The 19,154-nt window shown below is 49.9% G+C and overlaps 1 non-coding gene across 1 annotated transcript; it reads left to right on the forward strand.

The window, feature by feature from the left end:
- Positions 1 to 15,033: 15,033 nt before the first annotated feature.
- On the forward strand, positions 15,034 to 15,170 carry LOC119920067. The gene has a single exon (XR_005447835.1). It is a non-coding gene; the product is annotated as a small nucleolar RNA SNORA7 (small nucleolar RNA).
- Positions 15,171 to 19,154: the final 3,984 nt, after the last annotated feature.

The raw sequence follows: 19,154 nt of genomic DNA on the forward strand, positions 1-19,154 counted from the left end.
GTCTGTTGTATGGCCTTGGGCAAGTCACTTAATTTTTCTGGGCCTCAGTTACCTCATCTGTAGAATGGGGATTAAAACTGTGAGCCCCATGTGGGACAGGGACCGTGTCCAACCTAATTAGCTTGTATCTATGCCAGCACTTAGTACAGTGCCTGGCACATAGTAAGAGCTTAACAAATGCCATAAAAAAGGAAGGCATGTGATTCCGAAGGTCCGGGGAAGATTCTGCGCCTGGAGAAAGGAGTGAACATTGGGTTCAAGGCAGGACAGTTGAGCAGAGGGGGAGGAACAAAGAGCACGAGCTGGATGTCGTGAGAGAAGAAAGTGGATAAGTGAGAGGAAACCAGTTTATGAAGAGCGGGGAAGTGGAGGGTGAGGGGTTTCTGTTTTTGTGTGAGAAGAAAGAGAGAAGCAGCTTGGCTCAGTGGAAAGAGCCCGGGCTTTGGAGTCAGAGGTCATGGGTTCAAATCCCGGCTCCACCACTTGTCAGCTGCGTGACTTTGGGCAAGTCACTTCACTTCTCTGTGCCTCAGTTACCTCATCTGTAAAATGAGGATTAAGACCGTGAGCCCCCCGTGGGACAACCTGATCACCTTGTAACCTTCCCAGCGCTTAGAACAGTGCTTTGCACATAGTAAGCGTTTAATAAATACTATTATTATTATTATTATAAGAAATGGCAAGCCACTGGAAATTTCCAAAAAGTTGGGTAGGGAGTGACACACTGTAGATCCTGCTCCATCCTGAACTTGGACCTCCTGCTCTTTCTTTGGACTGCCACCCCATGGTCACGGGAGTCGAGCGGGGAGCCCAAGGTTCGCGGACGGACTAGAAACTACCTGCCTTGCCTTCCAACTGCCTCATCAATCAATCAATCAATCAATCGTATTTACTGAGCGCTTACTGTGTGCAGAGCACTGGACTAAGCGCTTGGGAAGTACAAGTTGGCAACATCTAGAGATGGTCCCTACCCAACAGTGGGCTCACAGTCTGGAAGGGGGAGACAGAGAACAAAACCAAACATATTAACAAAATAAAATGAATTGAATAGATATATACAAGTAAAATAAAGAAATAAATACAGTAATAAATATGTACAGACATATATACGTATATACATCATCTGAGAAGCTGACCTCTATCGAGGTCACTGACCTGGAGGAAGCAGAACCGAGCCCCTCAGCAGGAGGGGAAGCATATGGAAATTCCCCTCTGGTTCTGGATTTGGCGGGGGGGGGGGCGGGGGGGATTCTGGAGTCTGGTCCCGGGACAGTGGAATGGATTTTTCTGGCTGCCCTTGGAACGGTACTTTGGATCGGTACTTTTAGACTGTGAGCCCCTTTTAGACTGTGAGCCCACTGTTGGGTAGGGACTGTCTCTCTATGTTGCCAACTTGTACTTCCCAAGCGCTTAATACAGTGCTCTGCACACAGTAAGCGCTCAATAAATACGATTGATTGATTGATTGATCCGGAGGGAGGATGGGATACAGTAGTGCGGCTTTCCCAGCAGGTGGCAGCACTAAGCCGAGCTCCCGCTTTCCCACGGTCAGAATTCCTGGTCTCCAGGCATTCATTCATTCATTCATTCATTCAATCGTATTTATTGAGCGCTTACTGTGTCCAGAGCACTGTACTAAGCGCTTGGGAAGTACAAGTCGGAAACATATAGAGACGGTCCCTACCCAACAGTGGGCTCACGGTCTAGGCGGCTTCTTTCTGACTTTTTCCCTCCGCATAATTCCCCTCTTCTACCGCACCTCCCTTCTTCACATAATAATAATAATAACTGGGGCATTTGTCAAGCGCTTACTATGTGCCAAACACTGTTCTAAGCGCTGGGGTAGATACAAGGTAACCAAGTTGGACACAATCCCCCTTCTAATAATAATAATAAATGGGAGTCAGAGGTCATGGGTTCGAATCCCAGCTCCGCCACTTGTCAGCTTTGTGACCTTGGGCAAGCCACTCAACTTCTCTGTGCCTCAGTTACCTCATCTGTAGAATGGGGATTAAGACTGTGAGCCCCACGTGGGACAACCTGATCACCTTGTATCCTCCCCAGCGCTTAGAACAGTGCTTTGCACATAGTAAGCGCTTAACAAATACCATCATTATTATTATTATTATTTATTAAGCACTTACTATGTGCAAAGCACTGTTCTAAGCACTGGGGAGGTTACAAGGTGATCAGGTTGTCCCACGGGGGGCTCACAGTCTTCATCCCCATTTGTAACTGAGGCCCAGAGAAGTGAAGTGACTTGCCCAAAGTCACACAGCTGATAAGTGGTGGAGCCAGGATTTGAACCCATGACCTTTGACTCCAAAGCCCGGGCTCTTTCCACTGAGCCACACTGCTTCTCTGTGAAAGTGCTGAAGTGGGGAGTGGGAGTGGGAAGTGAGAGATTAACCAGGGGAGTCCTCCTGAAAGAGATGTGATTTCCAAAGGGCCTTGAGGACAGGGAGATGAGTGGTCTGTCGGATCTTAACGGGGAGAGAGCTCCAGGCTGGAGGGAGGATGTGAGCATCCTTTCCACTGAGCCATGCTGCTTCTAGACTGTGAGCCCGCTGCTGGGAAAGGACCGTCTCTATATGTTGCCAACTTGTACTTCCCAAGCGCTTAGTCCAGTGCTCTGCACACAGTAAGCGCTCAATAAATACGATTGAATGAATGAATCCCTGTCCTACATGGGGCTCACAGTCTTAATCCCCATTTTACAGATGAGGTAGCTGAGGCACAGAGAAGTTAAGTGACTTGCCCAAGGTCACAAGCAGACGTGTGGCAGAGCCAGGATTAGAACCCCATGACCTCTAACTTCCAGGCCCGTGCTCTTTCATTCATTCATTCAATCGTATTTATTGAGCGCTTACTGTGTGCAGAGCACTGGACTAACTTGTACTTCCCAAGCGCTTAGTACAGTGCTCAGCACACAGTAAGCGCTCAATAAATACGATTGAATGAATGAATGAATACTAAGCGCTTGGGAAGTACCAGTTGGCAACATATAGAGACGGTCCCTACCCAACAGCGGGCTCACAGTCGAGAGGGGGGAGACAGAGAACAAAACAAAACATATTAACAAAATAAAATAAATAGAATAAATATGTACAACTAAAATAAATAAATAAATAGAGTAATAAATGCGAACAAACATATATACATAGATACAGGTGCTGTGGAGAGGTAAGGCGGAGGGTTGCCCTGGTCAGTCCCCAGATGGAAAACGGGCCCCTCTGGGGTTTACTGGTCCCATCATCCCACCTCCAATTTAGCTGCCCAGTGCCCTGAGGAGGAGGCCAGGACCCTGGATCTGAGGAAGAGAAGGAGGCTAAGAGAGGCAGGAGGCCTGGGCTCTGCGAGAAGTGAGCGTGTATATAAGTGTGAGTGTGTGATGGGCAGGGGGACATGGGGGCTGAGGGCCCAGTTCACCTGGGCCCTGGGAGGGAAATAGAGGCCAGAAGACCCGGGCCTCAGGGGTGTGAAGAGATGCCCCCCAAGTCAGCTGGGGTCGCCGACCAGAGGGCAGCTCCGGGTTCTTTGGTTTGGGCGACGACGAACCAAAGGCCAGACACGGAGCCAGAGTGATCAGTTCTGCCTTTTTATCAGGTGTACTCACAAAGGTGTAGCGCAGCAGGCAAGCGAAGGAGAGGGGTCCGAGTCCTAATCGGCAGGGCGAGCTCTGCAGGGCTCCGTCTAAACGCCCACAACTAATCAATCAATCAATCAATCGTATTTATTGAGCGCTTACTGTGTGCAGAGCACCGGACTAAGCACTTGGGAAGTACAAGTCGGCAACATGTAGAGACGGTCCCTACGCAACAGTGGGCTCACAGTCTAGAAGGGGGAGACAGACAACAAAACAAATCATATTGAGCAAATAAATAGAATAAATATGTACAAATAAAATAAATAAATAGGGTAATAAATACGTACAAACATACATACATATATACAGGTGCTGTGGGGAGGGGAAGGAGGTAAGGCGGGGGGGATGGCGAGGGGGAGGAGGGGGGGAGGAAGAAGGGAGAGGAAGGAAGGAGGAGCCTGTTGAATAAATGGGCATCTAGCTTTACTTCTATTTATTCTGATGACTTGACACCTGTCCACATGTTTTGTTTTAATAATAATAATAATAATAATGGCATTTATTAAGCACTTACTATGTGCAAAGCACTGTTCTAAGCGCTGGGGAGGTGACAAGGTGATCAGGTTGTCCCACGTGGGGCTCACAGTCTTCATCCCCATTTTTACAGATGAGGTAACTGAGGCTCAGAGAAGTGAAGTGACTTGCCCAAAGTCACACAGCTGACAATTGGCAGTGCCGGGATTTGAACCCATGACCTCTGACTCCAAAGCCCGGGCTCTTGTCCATTGAGCCACGCTGTTGTTCTCTGTCTCCCCCCTCTAGACTGTGAGCCCGCTGTTGGGCAGGGACCGTCTCCATACGTTGCCAACGGGCACTTCCCAAGGCTCAGTCCAGTGCTCTGCACACAGTAAGCGCTCCATAAATACGATTGAGTGAATGATTGAATGAATGAATACGACTGAAGGAATGACTGAATGCAAGCGGTGCAGAAGGGAATGGGAGGAGAGGAGGGCTTAGTCAGAGAAGGCTTCTTGGGGGAGGTGTGCCTTTCATAAGGTTTTGAGGTGGGAGAGGGCAATTTTCTGATGAGAGGAGGGAGGGTGTTCCGGGCCAGAGGCGCGGTGCGGGTGAGAGGTCGGCGGCGAGATAGACGAGACGGAGGTGCAGCGAGAAGGTGACCTAGACTTCTCCCAATGACTTTGCCATCCAGGTGACTTCTGCGAGTGCCAAGGACCTAAGAAGGAGCTGGAAGAAACGGGAGAGAGGCTGTCACATAGCCCTGTGACCTCTTCTCACTATTCTTCTACGCTTCGGCCAATGAAGCAGCATGGCCTAGCGGATAAAGCCCGGGGCTGGGCGTCAAAAAGACCCGGGCTCTAATCCCGGCTTCTGCCACTGGTCTGCTGGGTGACCTTGGGTGAGTCACTTAACGTCTCTGTAAAATGGGGGTTAAGGCCGGGAGCCCCATGCGGGACGGGGGCTGTGTCCAGTCTGCAACCTTCTTCTAGACTGTGAGCCCACTCTTCTAGACAGTTGGGTAGGGGCCGTCTCTATACGGTGCCAACCCGTACTTCCCAAGCGCCCAGTACAGTGCTCTGCACACAGTAAGCGCTCAACAAATACGACTGAGTGAATGAATGAACCTTGTATCTAGCCCTGGCGTTTAGTAAAGCTCCTAACGCGCACAGTGCTTGGCAAATAGAGGAGCAGCAATTAGAGAAGCAGCGTGGCTCCGTGGAAAGAGCCCGGGGTTTGGAGTCAGAGGTCATGGGTTCAAATCCCGGCTCCGCCAACTGTCAGCTGTGTGACTTTGGGCAAGTCACTTCACTTCTCTGGGCCTCAGTTCCCTCACCTGTAAAGTGGGGATTAAGACTGTGAGTCCCCCGTGGGACAACCTGATCACCTTGTAGAGAGAAACAGCGTGGCTCAGTGGAAAGAGCCTGGGCTTTAGAGCCAGAGGTCATGGGTTCAAATCCCGGCTCTGCCAATTGTCAGCTATGTGACTTTGGGCAAGTCACTTAACTTCTCTGTGCCTCAGTTGCTTCATCTGTAAAATGGGGATTAAGACTGTGAGCCCCACGTGGGACAACCTGATCACCTTGTATCCCCCCCAGCACTTAGAACAGTGCTTTGCACATCAATCAATCAATCAATAGTATTTATTGAGCGCTTACTGTGTGCAGAGCACTGTACTAAGCGCTTGGGAAGTACAAGTTGGCAACGTATAGAGACGGTCCCTACCCAACATTGGGCTCACAGTCTAGAAGGGGTTAAGCACATAGTAAGTACTTAACAAATACCATCATTATTATTATTATTGTAACCTCCCCATCGCTTAGAACAGTGCTCTGCACATAGTAAGCACTTAAATGCCATCATCATTATTATTATTATTATTACTAATAATAAATGATGGAAATGGCATGAGCAGGGAATTGGTGGCCCAAGTCCCTAGCATTCTTCTGGCCCGTGTCTCCAAAGGACAAACTGGGGAGAATGATGGGCAGAGAGGGTAGGGATTCCCAATAATAACTGTGGTATTTGTTAAGCGCTTCCTGGGTGCTGGACACTGTACTAAACACCGGGATGAATACGAGCAAATGAGGCTGGGCAAAGTCCCTGCCCCATGGAGTCTTGATCCCCATTTTACAAATGAGGTAATTGAGGCCCAGAGAAGCAAAGTGACTCACCCAAGAGCAGAGCAGAAAAGTGGCAGGGCTAGGACTAGAACCCATGACCTCCTGATTCCCAGGCCTGTGCCATGAAGCAGCGTGGCTCAGTGGAAGGAGCCCGGGCTCTGGAGTCAGAGGTCATGGGTTCAAATCCCGGCTCCGCCAATTGCCAGTTGTGTGACCTTGGGCAAGTCACTCAACTTCTCTGTGCCTCAGTTCCCTCATCTGCAAAATGGGGATTAAGACTGTGAGCCCCCCGAGGGACAACCTGATCACCTTGTAACCCCCCAGCGTGTAGAACAGTGCTTTGCGCACAGCAGCAATGCCTCTCATATCCGAAGCCCCCTGGTACCGGTTAGCCCTCCCCGTATTCCCAGGATGTCCGATTGGGACAGTTCCCGCTCCGCAACTTGTAGTGTAGCGGTTCCGTGCCCTCGCCGTGGGTTGCTCAGGTGGAGGGAAGGGGTGAATTCACAGATAGGGCACTCTTCCCACAAGGGGATTCTGGGAAGGGAATGACAAGTGATGACCTGAAAAGCAGGCATTTGGGTTCAATCAATCAATCAATCAATCAATCAATCGTATTTATTGAGCGCTTACTGTGTGCAGAGCACTGTACTAAGCACTTGGGAAGTACAAGTTGGCAACATATAGATACAGTCCCTACCCAACAGTGGGCTCACAGTCGGGTCAGGTTCCCTGGATAAAGGATGGGTTTCGTGGAAAGAGCCCTGCCTGCCAATCAGGAGACCCGAGTTCCAATCCTGGCTCTGCCATTTCCCTACTGGGTGACACGTAACTGCTCTGGGCCTCATTGTCCTCATCTGTAAAATGGGGGTTAAGATATCTGTTCTCCCTCTTACTTAAACTGTGAACCCCATGTGGAATAGGGTCTGTATTTGATCCGATTGTCTTATACTGATCCCAGCACTGAGTACGTTTCTTGGCACATAGTAAGTGCTTAACAATAATAATAATAATGATGGCATTTATTAAGCACTTACTACGTGCAAAGCACTGTTCTAAGTGCTGGGGAGGTTACAAGGTGATCAGGTCGTCCCACGGGGGGCTCACAGTTTTAATCTCCATTTTCCAGATGAGGGAACTGAGGGCCAGAGAAGTGAAGTGCCTTGCCCAAAGTCACACAGCTGACAATTGGCAGAGCCGGGATTTGAACCCATGAACTCTGACTCCATCATCATCATCATCATCAATCGTATTTATTGAGCACTTACTGTGTGCAGAGCACTGTACTAAGCGCTTGGGAAGTACAAGTTGGCAACATATAGAGACTCCAAAGCCCGTGCTCTTTCCAACTGAGCCACGCTGCTCACTCTGCTAACAAATACCCCGATAATTTATTAGTGCCAATTTTCCCATCACTGTAGACAATACCGCCACCCTCCTTGTCTTCCAAGTCCATAATGTTGGAATTATCCTCAACTCATCTCTCTTGTTCAACCTGCATATTTTGTCTGTCACCAGATCTTACTGGCTCTTCCTTCCCAGTGTCTCTAGAATCCACCCCTTCATCTCCATCTAAACTTCTATCATGCTGGTCCAAGCACTTATTCCATCCCACCTGTCTCTCCCCATTCCAGTCCAGACTTCGCTCTCCTGCCCAGATCATTTTTCTAAAAAAAAAAAAAAAAATCAGTCCAGGTCTCCCCATTCCTCAAGAACTTCCTGTGGTTGCCTATTCATTTCTGCATCAAGCAGAAACTCTTTACTACCGGCTTTAAGGCACTCGATCAGCTCTTCCCTCCTACATTACTTTGCCAATCTCCCGCTGCAATCCAGCCCACACACTTCACTCCACCAACACCAATTTGCTCTATGTATCTTGATCCCGTCTGTCTCGCTCTAGCCTGGAACTCCTTCCCCCTTTATAGCCAACAAACCACCACTCTCTCCGTCTTCAAAGCCCCACAAAAAGCATATCTCCCCCCAGGGGCCTTCCCTGACCAACCATCAATCTATTGAGTGCTTACTGGGTACTAAGCGCTTAGGAGAGTACAATACAAGAGAGTTGGTAGGCACATCCCCCGTCTCCGAGGAGCTTTCAGTCCAGACGGGAAGACAGACATGAAAATCAACTACGGATTTGTACGCAAGTGCTGTGGGACTGAGGTTGGGGTGAATATCATCATCATCATCATCATCAATCGTATCTATTGAGCGCTTACTGTGTGCAGAGCACTGTACTAAGCGCTTGGGAAGTACAAGTTGGTAACATATAGAGACAGTCCCCACCCAGCAGTGGGCTCACAGTCTATCAGATCAAAGAGCATAGGTGGCACAGAAGGGAGGGAGGGTAGGGAAAAGGAGCGACCTTGGGAAACTCACTTCACTTCTCTGGGCCTCGGTTATCTCATCTGTAAAATGGGGATTGAAACTGTGAGCCCCAGGGGATGACATGGACTGTGCCTAATGTGATGATCTTGTGTCTACCCCAATGCTTAGTACAGTGTCTGGCACATAGTAAGCGCTTAACCAAGACTGTTAAAATAAAAAGAATAAAGGGGCTTAGTCGGGGAAGACCTCTTGGAGGAGATGTGATTTTCATAGGGTTTTGAAGGTGGAGAGAGAGATGGCTGGTCTAGCGGATACGGAGAGGGAAGGAGTTCCAGGCCAGAGACAGGACTTGGGCGAGGGTGGGCGGAGAGGTAGGTGAGATCAGGTTTCACTGAGTAGGTTGGTGTTAGAGGAGTGGACCCCGCGGGATGGACTGTAGTAGAAAGTCAGTGAGGTGAAGCAAGAGGGGACAAAGTGATTGAGGGCTTTAAAGCCAATGGTAAATAATAATAATAATAATGATGGTATTTGTTAAGCGCTTACTATGTGCAAAGCACTGTTCGAAGCGCTGGGGAGGTTACAAGGTGATCAGGTTGTCCCACGGGGGGCTCCCAGTTTCAATCCCCATTTTCCAGATGAGGTAACTGAGGCACAGAGAAGTTAAGTGACTTGCCCAAAGTCACACAGCTGACGGCAGAGCTGGGATTTGAACCCATGACCTCTGACTCCAAAGTCCGACCTGATTATCTTGTATCTATCCCAGTGCTTGGCACATAGTAAGCACTTAACAAATAGCCCTATTATTTTAATTAAGATAGAGAGTCCCCATATAGTTGTGTGGTTTTTTTAGAAAGCCAGTTGATTCCACCCTGTAGCAGTTTCAGTCGAACAAGGAAGCAATGTGGTCTAGTGGAAAGAATCCGGGCTTGGGAGTCATAGGATCTGGATTCATTCTTTCAATCATATTTATTGAGCACTTACTGTGTGCTGTATTGCCAACTTTGCCACTTGTCTGCTGGGTGACCTTGAGCAAGTCACTTAACTTCTCTATGACTCAGTTACCTCATCTGTAAAATGGGGATTAAGACTTTTAGCCCCAGGTGGGATGGCCCAACCTGATTACCTTGTATCTACCCCAGCACTTAGTACAGTGCCTGACACACCGTAAGCACTTAACAAATACCATAATGATAATTAAAAAAACCAAAAAACCAAGTCTGGGCAGTTTTGTTGTCTCTGGTTGTTGCTGAGTGGTGAGTAGTAGACTATAAACTCGCTGTGGGCAGGAAATTGTGTCCGTTTATTGTTATATTGTACTCTCCCGAGCATTTCGTGCAGTGCTCTGCACACAGGAAGTGCTCAATAAATACAACTGACTGACTGAATAGTAGGTGCTTTGCTGGGCACCAGCAGGAGGGGGAATCAGAAACAGTTGAACCAAAGACAGAGTTTGCCACTCTAAAAAACCCTGGTTGGGCCACATCTGAAACACCTGATGGGGTTTTGGTGGCTTAGTACAGTGCTCTGCACACAGTAAGCGCTCAATAAATACGATTGATTGATTGCATCTCAGAGTCGGACAGTAAACACAATTGGCGGGATGGAGCACAGACCGTGTATGAGCGTAGCCTGGCAGCGTTCTTCAAACCTGGAACGATGCCAGCTAAAATGGGGAGATGTGAACGGAGGGTACAAAATCATCAAAGGGGTGGGGGGAGGTGTCAGGGGGCCAGGGCAAATGGAGGTGTCAGGGGGCCAGGGCAAATGCAGAACTGCCGTTCCCCAAATCCCACAGCGCCAAGACGAGGGGCCACCTCCCGAAGCTGGAGGGTGGCAGGTTGAGGGCAAACAAGAGGGAACACTTTAAAGCAGTCAGTCACTTTTTCCCCCTCTTACCTTACCTCACTGCTCTCTTATTCCAACTCAGCCTGCACTCTCCTCTCCTCTAACGCCAACCTACTCTCTGTATCTCAGTCTCATCTATCTCGCTGCTGACCTCTCGCCCACATCCTCCCTCTGGCCTGGAATTCCCTCCCCTGTCATAGCCGACGGACCACCGCTCTTCCCACCTTCAAAGCCTTACTCCAAATCACATCTCCTCCAGGAGGCCTTCCCTAAGTCCCAAGTTCCCATTTTCACTCCATCTTCTGTGTCCCCTGTGCACTTGGGTCAACATCCCTTAAACACTTTGATACTCACCCCACCCACAGTCCTTAGGTCCATTATCCTTACGCTCTGCTGCTTCACCAATCTATAATTTATTTTCATGCCTGTCTCCCCTTCTAGACTGTAAGCTCCTTGTGGGTAGAGCTCTTGTCTTCCAATTCTGTCATATGTTACGCTCCCAAGGGCTTAGTCCAGTGCTTCACACACAGTAAATGCTCAATAAATTCTGCTGATTGATTGATTGATTTTTCCCCCGCCTAATACTGGCTTGGGAATAAAACCCTGACAAATGTCCACCGTGGGTCCCTAGTCCAGGGCCCCTCCAGGAAGAGGCAGCGGTAAGGAGAAGCAGCGTGGCTCAGTGGAAAAGAGCACGGACTTTGGAGTCAGAGGTTGTGGGTGCAAATCCCAGCTCCGCCAACTGTCAGCTGTGTGACTTTGGGCAAGTCACTTAACTTCTCTGTGCCTCAGTTCCCGCATCTGTAAAATGGGGATTAAGACGGTGAGCCCCCCGTGGGACAACCTGATCACCTTGTAACCTCCCCAGTGCTTAGAACAGTGCTTTGCACATAGTAAGTGCTTAATAAATGCCACCATTAGTATTATTATTAAGGAGGGTGGCATGTGAAGGGGTTGCAGGAAGCCAAGGGAACAACTCCAGCACCCAGTTCAAATAGTCATACTGAGAAATATGCAATTTGATACATAGTATGTCAACGATCACGCCTCTTAATTTGCAGGGGGTGGGAAACTGGTCGCTTTTAGTTCCAGCATCAGACCCTTGCTGAGCATATCCTGCCTTAACCCCACTCTCATCCCACCAACCCTCCTCTACTGGTCATGGGACCTCACATCCCGGGGGGGGCGCAGACGGAGGGGGATGAACCAGCAACAACAAAACTTCCCTGGAAGGGGCTGGGGCTGGGCTGTGGTGGGGAGGGGATGGAGTCCATCCAGCTCCCCGCTACACTGGTCATGCTGCATCTGGAGGGAGGGAGAGGGGGATGCGTGGGCGCCAGGGATGGCGACAATCTCCCCATCTCTCTGGGCTCAGCAGATTGACAGGAAGCGGGGCGAGAGCCTCAAACCGGGGATTGGCCACAGAACTCGGTTCTGTTCTGCTTTTTGAGTTCTCCGTTTGCTTCCGCCGGATCCTGGGCCTTGGGGAGGTAGAAGGAGGGGGCCGCTGGGAGAGACTCAGAACACAGGGAGTAGCCTCCCAAAGCTGCAGGGATCAGGAGTTTCGAGCCAAGAGACCTCCCCGGGCACAGGACTGGCTCGGAGCTCTGGACAGTGCCCAGCTCAGGGGTCTGGGTGGTGGGAGTTGTAGGAATAATAATAATTATAGGTGTGGTGTTTGTTAAGTGCCAGGCACTGTACTAAGCGCTGGGGTAGATATAAGGTAATGGGGTTGGACACAGTGTCTGTCCCATATTGGGCTCACGGTCTTAATGCCCAACTTGTTGCCAACTTGTACTTCCCAAGTGCTTAGTACAGTGCTCTGCACACAGTAAGCGCTCAATAAATACGACTGAATGAATGAATGAATGCCCATTTTACAGATGAGGTAACTGAGGCCCAGAGAAGTGAAGTGACTTGCCCAGGGTCCCATAGGAGACGAGTGGCAGAGCTGGGATTAGAATCAATGTCCTTCTGATACCTAGCCCCACGCTCTCTCCACTAGGCCACTCTGCAGTAGTAGTAATGCCATGAAGTGCCTATTGTGTGCAAACGCTGTACTAAGCACCGGGAAAGAAGTACACAGAGGAGATATACACACAGTCCCTGGCCCCCAAGAGGCTGAGTCGAAGAATAAGGGGGCGTGGGAAAGGAGCTATCCACAATCCCATAACCTTGGCTTCATCCCGTCAACCCACGTATTCAACCTGTCACCAGATCCTGTCCATTCTACCGTCACAACATCCCTAAAATCCACTCTTACCTCTCCATCTGAACTGCTAGCATGTTAATCCAAGCACTTTTTTTATGGCATTTATTAAGCGCTTGCCGTGTACAAAGCACTGTTCTAAGCGCTGGGGAGGTTACAAGGCGATCAGGTTGTCCCATGGGGGGCTCACAGTCTCAGTCCCCATTTTCCAGATGAGGTAACTGAGGCCCAGAAAAGTGAAGTGACTTAATAATAATAATAATGGCATTTATTAAGCGCTTACTATGTGCAAAGTACTGTTCTAAGCGCTGGGGAGGTTACAAGACGATCAGGTTGTCCCACCGGGGGCTCACAGTCTCAATCCCCATTTTCCAGATGAGGTAACTGAGGCCCAGAGAAGTGAAGTGACTTGCCCAAAGTCCCACAGCTGACAACTGGTGGGGCCGGGATTTGAACCCATGACCTCTGACTCCAAAGCCCGGGCTCTTTCCACTGAGCCACGCTGCTTCTCTATCCTATAACTTACCCTATGATTCATTCATTCATTCAATTGTATTTATTGAGAGCTTACTGTGTGCAGAGCACTGGACTAAGCCCTTGGGAAGTCCAAGGCCTTGACTACCTCATCAGCCTCCTTGCTGACCTCCCTGCCTCCTTTCTCTCCCCACTCCAGTCTATACTTCACTCTTCTGCCAGGATCATTTTTGTTAAAAAACCTTTCAGTCCGTGTCTTCCCACTCCTCAAGAACCCCCAGTGGTTGCCCATCCACCCTCACATCAAACAGAAACTCCTTACCATCGGCTTTAAAGGATTCAGTTGGCTCATTCCCTCTTACCTTACCTCTCTGATTTTCTAGCACAACCCAGCCCACACATGCCATTCCTCTAATACCGGTTTACTGTACCTCCATCTCATCTATCTCACCACAGACCCTCCTCCTGACCTGGAACTCCCTCCCTCTCAATAGACCATCCCTATCCACTCCTTCAAAGCCTTCCTCTACTAAGCTCTCATCTCCCCTCCTCCCTCTCCCTTCCGTGTCACCTGTACACTTTAAGCGCTTGTTATTCACTCCACCCTCAGCCCCACAGCATTTATGTCCGTATCCGTAATTTATTTTCATGTCCGTCTCCCCCTCCGGACTGTAGGCTCCTTGTAGGCAGGGAACCTGTCTATACCGACACTGTTACCTTGTATTCTCCCAAGTGCTTGGTTCAGTGCTCTGCACACAGTAAGTGCTCACTAAATGCCACTGATGGATTGAAAAGATGAAACAAAAATTAAAAAGAAAGGACAACGAGAAAGAGCACGGGAACTGAAGGATGTCATTCAATCAATCAACAGTATTTACCGAATCAATCAATCAATCGTATTTATTGAGTGCTTACTGTGTGCAGAGCACTGTACTAAGCGCTTGGGAAGTACAAGTTGGCAACATACAGAGACGGTCCCTACCCAAAAGTGGGCTCCCGAGGACTGTACTGAGTGCTTGGATTGTCTCCCCAATTTCAAAGCCCTTCCAAAATTCCATCCCTTCAGGTGGCCTTCCCTGACCAATCTCTCATCTCCCCATCTTCCTTCCCCTCCTACTGCCCCTTGAAGTGAACTCTTGAAATTTTTTGCTTGTTTTTAAATGGCATTTGTTAAGCGCTTCCTACATGCCAAGCACCGTACTAAGCTCTGGAATAGAGACAAGCTAGTCGGGTTGGACACAGTCCATGTCCCACAGGGGGCTCACGGTCCGTTTTATAGATGAGGGAAATGAGGCACCGGGAAGTTAAATGATTTGCCCAATCACCGTCACACAGCAGACGAGGGGTGGAGCCAGAATTAGAACTCAGGTCCTTCTGGCTCCAAGGACCACACTCTATCCACTAGGCCACACTGTTTCTCTGTGATATCTAAGCTCTTGAGTTCGACCCACTATGCACTTAGAGACACACCTTTCCCCCCGTAGGACTTATATACGTATCTTCAAATTGGGTTGCTTCCCCTACCTGTAATTGATTTTAGTGTCTGTTTTCTTCCCTAGATTGTAAGCTATTTGAGAGCAGGATCATATCTACCAACTCTATTGTACTCTCCCAAGAGTAAGTGCTGCATAATAAATACCATTGATTGAGTAGAATTAGTAGACATGATAATAATAATAATAATGATGATAACAATAATGGTGGTGTTAAGCACTTACTCTATTGGGGTTGGGGTAAATAAAGGGTAATCAGGTCGGATACAGTCCCTGTCCCGTATGGGACTCACAGTCTATGTAGGAGGGAAAACAGGTATTAAATCCTCATTTTACAGATGGGGAAATTGAGGCTCAGAGAAGTTGGACGACTGAATACCAGACAAGGCCATGAGGTCTGTTTTTGGCATCACAGTGGGCACCCAGAGAAATACAATGATGTCATGTGCCTCAATTTCTCCCCTCTCAGGGTCACACCTGGAGGGTTTCCAATACTCTACCAGTTTGGCTATGGGAAGGAGAGTCAAGCAGAGGCATACCCACTCCATTCCTAGCTTGGGCAGTGGCTAGTGAGTGGAAGGCAATCAGCTACAAGTCAAAACTCACCCATGTTGGGCAGCGGCAGCATGAGAAGAAGTCGAGGGCGGAGGCTCGAGTTTACTGCACGAAAGACGGCAATGGTAAACCACTTCCGTATTTTTACCATGCAAACTCTATGGATACACTACCAGAACGATTGCAGATGGAGAGCGGGGCGTTCTGGGAGAGATGTGTCCGTGGTGTCGCTATGGGTCGGAAACGACTCGACGGCATAAGACAAGACGAGGGTGTTTCTCCTGAGCCTCCCCGGCTTGATCCCCATGGACTCCGGTGCCGCATCCGACCCATGGGCTTTGGCAGCCGGGGCCATGGCTGAAGGAGGACTCAGCACTGAAAACGAAACAAAAAAAAGTGAGAGAAAAGCAATCAGTTCCCCATCAGTGCCAGTCAGGAGACACACCAGCTGAGAAGTGGACAACTGCCCTCCACCCACCTTCCTGGGGAGATGACTGTTCTTAGCCATGTAACTGGGCCCCTAAAGGGCCAGTAGGGGTTTAGTGGGTTGTTGGTGGGGTGGGGTGGGGTGGCATGGACAGAGGAAGGAGTAAGAGAACTAGAAAGAGCCATGGGAAAACAAGGCTAGGGGGTTGGTATTTTGTGGCCATGCCATTTACCTCAAAGAACTCCCATCCATCCATCCATCCATCCATTTATCCATCCGTCCATCCATCCACCCCTCCATCTATCCATCCAGTTACCCCAGTGAAAACGGTGAGAGAATTGGGAGGCTGGTCCCATTTGAGAGCTGAAGGGGAGGTTGAATCTCAGACCTGGGGTGGGCAGCGGGATGCTAGCCTTGTTAAGGGAGGGGAGAGAGGCTGAGGCTCCGGATGCCCGGGTCCTGGCTCGTCACGCTCCTCAGAGGTTTCACTCCGGAGCCCAGCCCAGGAAGGGTTGTGCAACTAAAAGACCCTTGGGCCTGGATGTTGACTCAACTCCCAGGAACTCCACTTCTCCCCAAGTTTCAGGGAACTCACTGACCCTCCTCAGAGACAGCCAGGATCTCATAGGCCTAGATTCTTCCTTGCACAATCACTTGGATCTGGTCCCTGGACAACACCATATATCCCTACCAGCCCCCCTGCTTTCCTCCCCAGAGCCCCCTGCCCCAAGTGGAGCTTCAGGCTGGTTCTAAGACCCAATCAATCACTGAGTGCTTACTGGGAGCCCAGGGTCTCTTCTCACTGAGTGATCCCAGAATGCCAGATGCTCTCTCCTTTGAGGGGCCTCTGGGAGAAGGGAACGGCCAGCCCTTCCCTCTCCGTCCTTGGGGCAAGAAATAAGGACACTGATGAGGGGAAACAGCTGGAGACCGGTGAAACGGAACACAAAGTGCATGTGTGCATGTGTGTCTGTGTATGCGTGTGTTGGGGTCGGGGGAACAGAAGACGATTCAAGTGGAAAAGAGGATTCTTTGTGTGTTGGAGTGGAGTGGGGTTGGGGGTGCGTGGGGGGACTTTCCAAGTCCCTGAGGGCTGTTCTCCATCCCTATGGAGGAGCAGAAGAAGAAGAAATGAGTTTGTCTTGCAGCCAAGCTAAGACTTTGAGAGAACGGGTTGGCCCTGTAGCAGGAGGGATCAAGGTCAGACTGGGGAAGAACTTCTGAACCCTAAGGAGGCCCAGGCCCAGGAGAGTTCTGGAACAACCTCCCTTGGGGATACTTTGGAACAGACGAGGCTCCTCCTGGTCAGGTTGGCTGAGCTTTCCCGGAGGCAGGGGGCAGGCCGAGATGATCATAGGGGAGTTTTTTCCATCCCTTTCACCCCCCACCAGCTCCAGCTTCAGCTTCAAAACCCAAGCGATCTACCAGATGGACAGATGGCAAAGATAATATGACTGGGAGCCTCATGAGGGATGGGGACTGTGCCCAATCTGATGATCCTGTATCGACCACAGAGCTTACTACAGTGCTTGGCACAGAGCAAACCCTTTACAAATACCTTTATAGAGGGAGAAGGGAGAAGCTAGAGATGGAGAGGTGAAGAGGAAAAGAATTCAGAAGCTCAGGAAGAAGACTAGGGAATGAACAGACTGGCTTGGAGGTTGAAGAATTGAGGAGAGGGAGCAAGGATATATTGAACTCAGTGCCAGAAAAGTCTGTCAATGTCATCATTCATTCAATCATATTTATTGAGCGCTTACTGTGTGAAGAGCACTGTGCTAAGTACTTGGGAGAGTACAATACAACAATAAACAGACACATTCCCTGCACCCAAAACGAGTCATCATCATCATCATCACCTGTTGATGATGATGCTGGTATTTGTTAAGCGCTTACTATGTGCCAAGCACTGCACTAAGCATTGGGGTAGAGAAGCAGCATGGCTCAGTGGAAAGAGCACGGGCCTTGGAATCGGAGGTCATGAGTTCAAATCCCGGCTCCGCCAATTGTCGGCTGTGTGACTTTGGGCAAGTCACTTAGCTTCTCTGGGCCTCAGTTACCTCATCTGTAAAATGGGAGACTGTGAGCCCCCCACGGGACAACCTGATCCCCTTGTAACCTCCCCAGTGCTTAGAACAGTGCTTTGCACATAGTAAGCACTTAATAAATGCCATCATTATTATACAAGATAGTCAGGTCCTACATGGGGCTCACAGTCTCGGTAGGAGGGAGTACGACATTCCCCAGTTTGCAGATGAAGACAGTGAGGCACTGAGAAGTGAAGTGAGTCGCCCAAGGTCACACAGCAGACAAGTGGCAGAGTGGGATTAGAACCCAGGTCCTGTGACTCTTAGGCCTAGGGCTCTTTCCACTAGACCACGGTGCCTCACTACCGTACTAAGCACCGGGGCAGATCCAAGATCATCAGGTGGGATTGGGGCTGGGGCGAAGCAGGGTTGAGGAAATGGTTTAGGAGTCTGGCTGGGACTCGGGGAAGGGGTTGAAGTTGAGGCTGGGGTGGGGTTAAGTGCTCAGTAAAGCCCAGGATGGATGCCCCATCCCCGGGAGGCCTGGGATCCGGGAATAAGTGCTCAATAAAGACTATTGATTAAGGAGGCCTGGGATCCTGCACACAGTAAGCGCTCAATAAATCCGATTGATTGATTGATTGATCCGGGAAGGAGGAATGGGAACAGGGAGAAGGAGAGGGGCTGGGGCCACTGAGTAGAGCAAATTGTACATAGGAGGCTTCACGGGGTTGACTTTGGGCTACTCCTGGCAGCCCTCCCATTCAGAGCCGAAGAGGGGTGGTCTGGCCAAACAGGGTTGGGAGCTAGCCCTTCTCTTGATGTGCACAATTAAACAACTCTAGATTGTTCTTTTTTCTAGTCACTCCCCAAAGTTGTTCCCAGCCCCTTCCCACTGACTGATAAGGGTCTCCTCTGCCGGAAGCCAAGTCACGGGGACTGATAAGAAAGGAAACAGCTAGCCTTCTACATCAAGTTGACCGGATGGATGTCAAGGCTGAGCTGGGGGTAAGAGATCTTAGATTTTGGTGGGCTTTATGCCTCGTTATTTTAGATTCAGGCCCCGGACACGGGCCCAGATGTTATCAACCCAGTCCTTATCCACCGTGGGAAGAATCCAAGATTGGGGAGGAGATGGGGGACAGGAGTTTGAGGTGAGGGGAGCAGAAACTGGGGGGGACGATCCTGGGGGAGGGGAGGGGAAGGAGGGAAGGTCAGGGAGGGCTACATCCGTGAATCCTGGGCCTTTGGTGGGACAGGTTGAAGCTTTGAAAAGCAGAACCAAAACAATATTCCTGCCCAACTTCCTGTTTTTCTGCTGATCACAGAGAGATTGTGTTTATGTCTCTAGGACTAGGGGAGACCACCCCCGCCTCCCCTGAGTGTCTTCTAAGTCCCCCCCACCCCCACCCCCCATGGGGGCCAGCAGCTGCGGCCCAGGAAGCCAGAAACAGAACTAACAAGCAGTGTGGCCTAGTGGAAAGAACCCAGGCCTGGGAGTCGGAGGACCTGGGTTCTAATTCCGGCTCCACCGCTTGTCTGCCGTGTGACCTTAGGCAAGTCACTTCACT

Source organism: Tachyglossus aculeatus, chromosome X1 (genome assembly GCF_015852505.1).
Source record: "Tachyglossus aculeatus isolate mTacAcu1 chromosome X1, mTacAcu1.pri, whole genome shotgun sequence".
In the NCBI taxonomy this organism is placed as follows: Eukaryota; Metazoa; Chordata; class Mammalia; order Monotremata; family Tachyglossidae; genus Tachyglossus; species Tachyglossus aculeatus.